Source organism: Mustelus asterias, chromosome 12 (assembly GCF_964213995.1).
Source record: "Mustelus asterias chromosome 12, sMusAst1.hap1.1, whole genome shotgun sequence".
Lineage (NCBI taxonomy): Eukaryota > Metazoa > Chordata > Chondrichthyes > Carcharhiniformes > Triakidae > Mustelus > Mustelus asterias.
In genome coordinates, this window is record NC_135812.1 from 93,496,885 (window position 1) to 93,505,735 (window position 8,851).

An 8,851-nucleotide genomic window follows, 5' to 3' on the forward strand; every position below is an offset into this window, starting at 1 on the left:
GCTGGGGAAAAGACCTTGTCCATTCACCTCATCTATGCCCCTCATGATTTTATAAACCTCAATGAGGTCACCCCTCATTCTCCTACGCTTCAGGGGGAAGAAGTCCCAGCCTATCCAGCCCCTCCCTATAATTCAAACCTGCTTATAGATTATGGTTTAGCCACATTGTCAGAGTATTAAAGAGGAAACTAGTACATTAAGCTGGATAGTCTCCCTGCATTCGGTGTCTCCAACCACTCTCTTTTGAACCCAAGTGTATTTCTCCCTGTCCAACAGCTAGGGAAATGTCATCAGATACAGGGGTTAAAGAGAGAATGCGAGCTACTGTTTGGTGGAAGATAACGCATAATGCTTTGTGATCTCTTCACCTTCTGTTAGTAGATGAATAATCATATATGGCTCAGCTTACAAAGCAATGGCTACATTTACTTAATGTTAGAAATGTATAATTTTTGTCTCTGTTACTTATTTAATTCTTTACTACCGACCACAGCACGTGCATAGGGATGTTGCTAGCTGTTCTGGCAACTTGGAAGTTAAATAAATCAAGGTCTGGCAAAAATGCATCATTTTTGTCTCAACAGTTTTTGATATAGAGAAGAACAATTAAAAATATTTCTCAAAACCACTTTTTGAAAATTTAGGTTCCAAAATGTTGATCTTTTTTGCGGTGGCATGGTAGCAACAGTGGTTAGCACCGCTGCTTCACAGTGCCAGGGACCTGGGTTCGATTTCAGCCTTGGGTGACTGTGTGGAGTTTGCACCCGGTTTCCTTCGGGTGCTCCGGTTTCCTACCGCAGTCTGAAAGATGTGCGGGTTAGGTAGATTGGCCATGCTAAATTGTCCCTTAGTGTCCCAAGATTAGGGGGATTGGTGGCATAAAAATGTGGGGTTACGGGGATAGTGTCTGGGTAAGATGCTCTATTGGAGTTGGCGCAGACTCGATGGGCCGAATGGCCTGCTTCTGCACTGTAAGATTCTATGAAAAAAGTAACGATATTTCTAATGCTTTCTACATTTCAACATGGATGTATCAAGGCGATTTTATTTAAACTGTGTTCAGAGTGGAGTCCGCAACAGTGCAGGAACATTAAACTTATACTTTTAAATTGCCTGCGGGCTTGTCCAGCCAGTTAATTAACAAATGTTTATTTTACATAGAGGAGAATGATGGAGTTGGACTTGAGAAACTCGCTCCACAGAACTGCCAGTGCCTCCAATCCAAGTGACCAGCAAAATTGAGCGGTTGACATATTTACCCGTAGAAAATGCTGCCAAAATAGCAGAACCAAAATTTATGAGACCAAGGAGTAAAATGGGCAGGATGTCTGTGACTGGCACAACATTTTTTAATGATGTTTCGAAATGTGTGCACAGAAACGAATTGAATGTAACTGTTAAAATAAGTAGATTTGGTTATCTTGAAACTCTTTGTGTTTTATTGTTCTGTCATGGTGGTGGGGTAAACATGTAATTCATAGTTTCCCCAAATTAATTATCTTAATTCTCCTAAGTAATTCTCCTGTTAAATGTTTCTTTTGTTTAATCTGACAATTCTTCATTGAAGAAACCAATATTGACTACAAGACCCATAAGAGTTATGTAATATTAGAGACATCAGCATTCTTCCAGTGTTGGTAGAAGTAACATTGGGGATCAAAGGGATGAAAAATGGCTGGAACATCAAAGCTGTTCGAGGTGGAGAGTTGTTTCTCTCTAAGGAATGGATTTTGAATCTCCTACCACAGCAATGTTTTACAAACATCTTAAATATTACATTCACAGTCTTGCAACAGAGGTTCAAACAGTAAGGGACACAATCCTTTAAGTCTAATTTTGAGTGGCAGTGATGCTTAAAAATTAGACTTTATGGGCCCGATTTTACCATTGCGTTGCACCCATTTTCGGGCACGAAAACTTGGTAAAGTCGGGTGTGAGGCGAGTAGCGCAATCCATGCCCACCTCTGCGCCGGTTCCCCCTTTATCAAGGCCCGAAAATGGCCACGGTTCGGACCGCGCCTGTAATGGGCGCAATGGCCATTTAAATGCATTTGCATGCATTTAAATTGACTTAATCAGTTGCACGGCCAACTTTACCGGTAACTTCCCCCTTTACCACCGCATTCGCCCAGCCGCAATCGGCCCAAAACACACATGCTCCACAAAAGTCGGACTCAGGCGCTCTGTCAGTGAAGGTTAGTGAGGAGGGAAGTGCCAAGTGTCCGACGGCTCTCTGCTTGAGATCGGTGGGGAGGGGATGAATGGGGGGGGGATCTGCTGCCACTCTGCCTGAGATCGGGGGGGGAGGGGCCCACGATCGGTCTGGGTGGCGGCGGTGTGGGGGGGATCAGGGGATCAGTAATGTTGTGGGGATGGGGCAATATTTGTGGGGGCCAGAGGCAGGCATTATCCAGCCCGGGAGCAATGTGGCAGGGGAGCAGCATTCTTATCATTTTCTTTCTGCGCATGTGCAGTTGGAGACGCCGATCAGAGCTGCAGGGTTTCGGGTGCGTTAAGCCCCGCCCACAGGCTTGTGCAGCACGATTCGGAATCGCTGACATTTTTGCAAGCAGAATGCGCCTGAGTACAGGGGCGCCCCAGAACGGGTCTAAAAGTCGGATCTGAAACACTGCCAGTTTCAAGTCTGCCCAGCACGTAGAATCAAAATGGTAAAATAGGGCCCTACAAGTTTGTTTATTTATTAGTATCACAAGTAAGCTTGCATTAACCCTGCAATGAAGTTACTGTGAAAATTCCCTCGTCGCCACACTCCGGCGCCTGTTCGGAGACCACTGAGGGAGAATTTAGCATGGCTAATGCACCTAACCAGCACATCTTTCAGACTGTGGGAGGAAACCAAAACACACAGAGAAAACCCACACTGACATGGGGAGAACATGCAGACTCCACACAGAGTGACCCAAGCTGGGAATCAAACCTGGTGCCCTGGCATTGTGAGGCAGCAGTGCTAACCACTGTGCTACTGTGCTGCCCAAGTGCCTTAAGTCTGTCTATAATAGCTGTGAAGAAATTAAAATAGAGGTAAAAGGGATTTTACCCTTTACCCTTTACCACGGAGACCATCGGAATAGTGGATGAATGCGCTTGTGCATACCAGTGGCAAGATAGGGCACTTCTCGTAGTGCTAACCATGATACAATCATCAGCTGCTGTCAAAGCCCGTCTAATGTCCTTAAGGGAAGGAAATCTGCCATCTTTCCCTTGTCTGGCCTCCACATGACTCCAGACCCAAAGCAATGTGGTTAATTCGTAACTGCCTTCCGAAATGACCACTTAATTCAAGGGCAATTAGGGACGGCTTCAACAGCCAGCGACACCCACATCACATGAAAGAATGAAAAAAATGGAAGAGTAGGAGTGAAGAATGGTACATGGACTAGTTCTACACTGGCAGAGTGCAGTGGCAATTGGCAGATGGAATACACGGTGGGAAAGTGTGAGATGTGATGCACCATGGCAGGAAGAATAGAGGCGTAGATTATTTTATAAATGGGGAGAGAACTCAGGAATTGGGATGGTATGAATATCATAGAATCATAGAATACCTAAAATGCAGAAAGAGACTGTTCGGCCCATCGAGCCTTCACCGACGACAATCCCACCCAGGCCCTATTCACGTAACCCCACATATTTACGCTGCTAATCTTCCTGACACTAAGGGGCAATTTTAGCATGGCCACTAAACCAAACCTGCACATCTGTGTCCAGTGGGAGGAAACTGGAGCACCTGGAGGAAACCCACACAGACACGGGTAGAACATGCAAATTCCACACAGACAGTGACCCGAGGCTGGAATTGAATCTGGGTCCCTGGCGCTGTGAGGCCAGCAATGCTAACCACTGTGCCACCCCATGTAATGCTGTAAATTCTTATTGTTAGCCTATTGCTGCATGCTGGAGCTAAGACAGTGATCATGTGATTTGGAAAATCAGAATGATTCAAATGCATGATGCAGGCTACACATGGGTACACTGGGCTAGGCTAAAAGCATGGTACTGATTCATAGGTTGTACTCCTTTTTCCTCTCCAGCCCCAACCCACCTTACCCCTCAACACGGAGTCACCAGTTGTACAAAGCCTTTGTTAAGTTGCAACATAACCTGATATGTTACTGAGCTGAGCAGCACAAACTTGATGGTCACTGGCCACTCTGGAACCACATACTACTAAGAGTCAACACTCTGAGCAGAGGAGGGGAGAAACCGGGGGAGCTGTTTACTCCATCACCATACTTTTCTAATAGCTATTACCTTGTTTTATGAGAAAATTAGTCTTGTTGCGTGCTCTGTAAATTAGAAATATAAGTTTTGCCCATTAAGGAGATGCTTGTGCAATTTCATTTATCACTGTTAACATCTATATACATAATTTTGGAAGGGTTATGCGAGGCAAAAATTAGATAAACATCTTTCTTTTGACTGACAATACATTTATTATGTCAGTTTCATTCAAAATCAATAAAAGACAGATGGCAGTTTCTACAGTCGTATTTGCCAAATAGGTTCCATAACAATTAAATCTTGCAGAAAAGTCCGCGCTTGGCTTATTTGTCAATACAACCATTAAATGTGGTACTAAGCTACCTTGATCCAGAAATGTTGAGCTCTGGTCTCTACTAGTTTGACAGAAAGGTCACTACGAAAGGTCAGTTTCTCTTGGTTAGAGAGGGGATGCATCACTGAGGGCTGTTGTTCACGATCACTATTTAGCAATAGTCTGTGCTGAGAGATAGAACATAGAACATAGAAAGTCACAGCACAAACAGGCCCTTCGGCCCACAAGTTGCGCCGATCACATCCCCACCTCTAGGCCTATCTATAGCCCTCAATCCCATTAAATCCCATGTACTCATCCAGAAGTCTCTTAAAAGACCCCAACGAGTTTGCCTCCACCACCACCGACGTCAGCCGATTCCACTCACCCACCACCCTCTGAGTGAAAAACTTACCCCTGACATCCCCCCTGTACCTACCCCCCAGCACCTTAAACCTGTGTCCTCTCGTAGCAACCATTTCAGCCCTTGGAAATAGCCTCTGAGAGTCCACCCTATCCAGACCCCTCAACATCTTGTAAACCTCTATCAGGTCACCTCTCATCCTTCGTCTCTCCAGGGAGAAGAGACCAAGCTCCCTCAACCTATCCTCATAAGGCATGCCCCCCAATCCAGGCAACATCCTTGTAAATCTCCTCTGCACCCTTTCAATGGCTTCAACATCTTTCCTGTAATGAGGTGACCAGAACTGCGCGCAGTACTCCAAGTGGGGTCTAACCAGGGTCCTATAAAGCTGCAGCATTATCTCCCGACTCCTAAACTCAATCCCTCGATTAATGAAGGCTAGTACGCCATACGCCTTCTTGACCGCATCCTCCACCTGCGAGGCCGATTTAAGAGTCCTATGGACCCGGACCCCAAGGTCCTTCTGATCCTCTACACTGCTAAGAATGGTACCCTTCATTTTATACTGCTGCTCCATCCCATTGGATCTGCCAAAATGGATCACTACACACTTATCCGGGTTGAAGTCCATCTGCCACTTCTCCGCCCAGTCTTGCATTCTATCTATGTCTCGCTGCAACTTCTGACATCCCTCCAAACTATCCACAACACCACCTACCTTGGTGTCGTCAGCAAACTTACCAACCCATCCCTCCACTTCCTCATCCAGGTCATTTATGAAAATGACAAACAGCAAGGGTCCCAGAACAGATCCCTGGGGCACTCCACTGGTCACTGACCTCCATGCAGAGAAAGACCCCTCCACAGCCACTCTCTGCCTTCTGCAGGCAAGCCAGTTCTGGATCCACAAGGCAACAGCCCCTTGGATCCCATGCCCATGTGTATGTTTGTGTGTGGCTGCTGGGTGAGTTCAGAATGAGACTCAGCTGTGATGGTCCTCAAGGTCATACTGATTCTCCCTCATATATGAAGACAGTCCCCTCGGGTGAGGTGCCCGGGGTCTGCCAGCACTTGTGCAAGAATCTTCCAACATGAGTCAACTTCAGCACCACAAGGGAGAAAATTGGAAAGCAACAGTTTTACAGATTTGCATGAGGTCTGAACTAATTTTATGAAAAATATTCCATTTATTTTCAAGTTTAGGGGTCTCGCCCAGGTAGGCCAAGCAAAAGCAATGTTTTAAAAAAAATGTTTACTGTATCTGATCATTCCAGAAATGTGACTGACATACAATTTTATTTTATCTTTTACACTAGTCATTCCACGTATTACCACCCACTACCTGATGATCAAAAGACTGCTCCTCCCTCACCTCAGTGTTGGAGCTTTAAGCTGTCAAATGTGACACCGTCAACAACATCCGCTTAGCACTGAAGGTTGAAACTCTATCTGCACTCCGACAAATCCAAACAGGACACCATGACAACGTCAAAAACCAGCCCACCATTTCAACACCTCTTCATTTTGACCTCCATCTGCGCAGTTTCACAAAACTTTGAGCCTAATTTGGCATTGGACACCATTTCCAATGGAGTTCCGAAAATAAGCTGCAAGAAAACAAGGTTGCTGAGAATATGAGAGAAACTGCCAGTTGGACTAAAGATGTGAGATGCAGATAAATCTCAGTGAGGGACCTTCTGAATGGATTTCCACAATTCAAACTTTTACAATTGTTTCATGTAATTCTTCCAGTGCTTAAAAATTCTGTATGTGTGTCATTTAGTTGTGTCTGAAATATTTTGTGTGGAAATAAATGGGCAATATTTACCAGCATGATGAGGGCATTGGATTGTAAATTCTTTCTGGTTGTGGAAGCCCCATTTACAACTTTTGAGATTGTCCCGTTGTCATTTTAATCCGGTGAATAGGGGTTCACAGATAGAAGAAATCATAGAATCACACCATTTCAACACCTCTTCATTTTGACCTCCATCTGCGCAGTTTCACAAAACTTTGAGCCTAATTTGTTATTGCCAATCCACCTAACCCGCACATCTTTGGACTGTGGGAGGAAACCAGAGCACCCGGAGGAAACCAACACAGACACAGAGAGAACATGCAGACTCCGCACAGACAGTGACCCAAGCTGAGAATCGAACCCAGGTCCCTGGCTCTGTGAGGCAGCAGCACCATTGTGCCACCGTGCTGCCCACGGGTTCACTGATCTTAAAAAAAAAAGATGCCCTATGAAATAGAACTAACTAGCTTTGTATATTTGTTTATGCTTTCGACACGGTGGCACAGTGGTTAGCGCTGCTGCCTCACAGCGCCAGAGACTCGGGTTTGATTCTTGGCTTGGGTGACTGTCTGTGTGGAGTTTGCACGTTCTCCCCGTGTCTGCGTGGGTTTCCTTCGGGTGCTCCGGTTTCCTCCCACAGTCTGAAAGATGTGCTGGTTAGATGCATTGGCCTGAAGAGGCGCCGGAGAGTGGCGACTCGGGGCATTTCACAGTAACTTCATTGCAGTGTTAATGTGAGCCTACTTGTGACTAAAAAATAAATAAACTTTAAACTTTACATGAAATAAATGTTCATGTGTGTCTGAATTATGCTCAACATTGTCTCTTGTCACTTTGTCTATCATACATATAATTCATGATTAGCCTACTCTAGCCACTGTATTAAATTACCATCTACTTGAAACTCTTGGGTTCCCCAATTTAGAGTTTTTGAAACGACCTATAGTAAAGAGCTTTTTGTTGCGTTAGAAGGCTACTTTCTTCATACTAATATCTGCATTTGCACAAAGTTTGAAGCATGTTGTCTTGAAGCATTTGTATACAGAATGACTTGGTGAAGTGCAATGACAGTTGTCTTGTCGAAGACTCCTTCAAATAGGTGAGTTCATTTAAATAGAAATCTAGATTGAGGATAGACCTGTCAATTATTTGTCCCGTGCATTATGCCAAGGCTATTCTATAAAGGAACATTAATATTGGACAATATCTCAGGTTGTGACCACATCAGAGGAAGGAATCTTCTTCCGACAATGATCTGGCACCATACAATGACGTGCTGCCAATAGATTGTATTTAAAATAGGCTTTGGGTGATTTTATATCGATAGGAATAGATAAAGATTTAATAATCTTTCAGTTCGTACGTCGTTCCATTTGAGTGATGCCCTGACATCAACCAAATTTTGTTTTTGTTTATATATCCAATTCAATCCAAATCAAAGTCCAATTCAGAGTCTCAGCAAGTGAGACATTCCCGATCCAAGCTGACAAGACAGGGCTCTCACTTCCTGTCTTGGGCTTGATCTACATGCTCCAAGCTGATTGGAGTAGGCATTGCATCTCCTCCAAGGCTTGATCTCATTTGCATCTTAGCCAAAAGGCCGAGATGCTGCTTTAAAAAATTGCTTCAACTGAAGCCTCAGTGTAATCTCATGACTTCAACCAAGTACAGCATGTTGATACTATGCTTGATCTTAGCCAAAAGGCCGAGAAGCGATATACTATAAAAAAAACAAAATTTCAGTCACTAAAGAGGGCTAACGTTTTGATAAAGAAGCAGTTAACAATCACCATAGCAACATTTAGCTGCACGTATGTGTTTTGTTCAACTACAGGAGCAATCTGTTCTTTTATTTAATACCTGTATGCCAATAAAACAATTCTCTGTATGCTTTTCATTTTTATTTCCTGTTTACAATTTATTTTAACAATGTAAAATAAATCCAAAACTTTGCATAATGAAAAAAAACATATTAAGCAAATTCTCTTCCCTGGCTTCCTCTTGCATGTTATATGTCTTATCTTTTGTCAGAGTTGAGGCTTGCTTAGTTGTGCTACACCTAACATTCCCAACACACCATGCTTGTAGGTTGAACCCCCTGCCTGTCAGGAGGGATGTGAAGATGCCAGCGTTG

General features: G+C 44.1%; 1 long non-coding RNA gene and 1 other non-coding gene across 2 annotated transcripts in view; one reads left to right on the top strand and one right to left on the bottom strand.

Annotated features, from left to right (window-relative positions):
* The window catches only part of LOC144501976 (uncharacterized), a 275,383-nt gene extending 268,451 nt beyond the window's left edge, over positions 1-6,932 (top strand). The window contains exon 3 of the long non-coding RNA XR_013499230.1: positions 6,236-6,932. This is a non-coding gene — a long non-coding RNA (uncharacterized LOC144501976). The remainder of the gene's footprint in view (positions 1-6,235) is intronic.
* A 1,312-nt stretch (positions 6,933-8,244) lies between these two features.
* Positions 8,245-8,434, bottom strand: LOC144502121 (U2 spliceosomal RNA). The gene has a single exon (XR_013499267.1). It is a non-coding gene; the product is annotated as a U2 spliceosomal RNA (small nuclear RNA).
* Between the last annotated feature and the right edge of the window lie 417 nt (positions 8,435-8,851).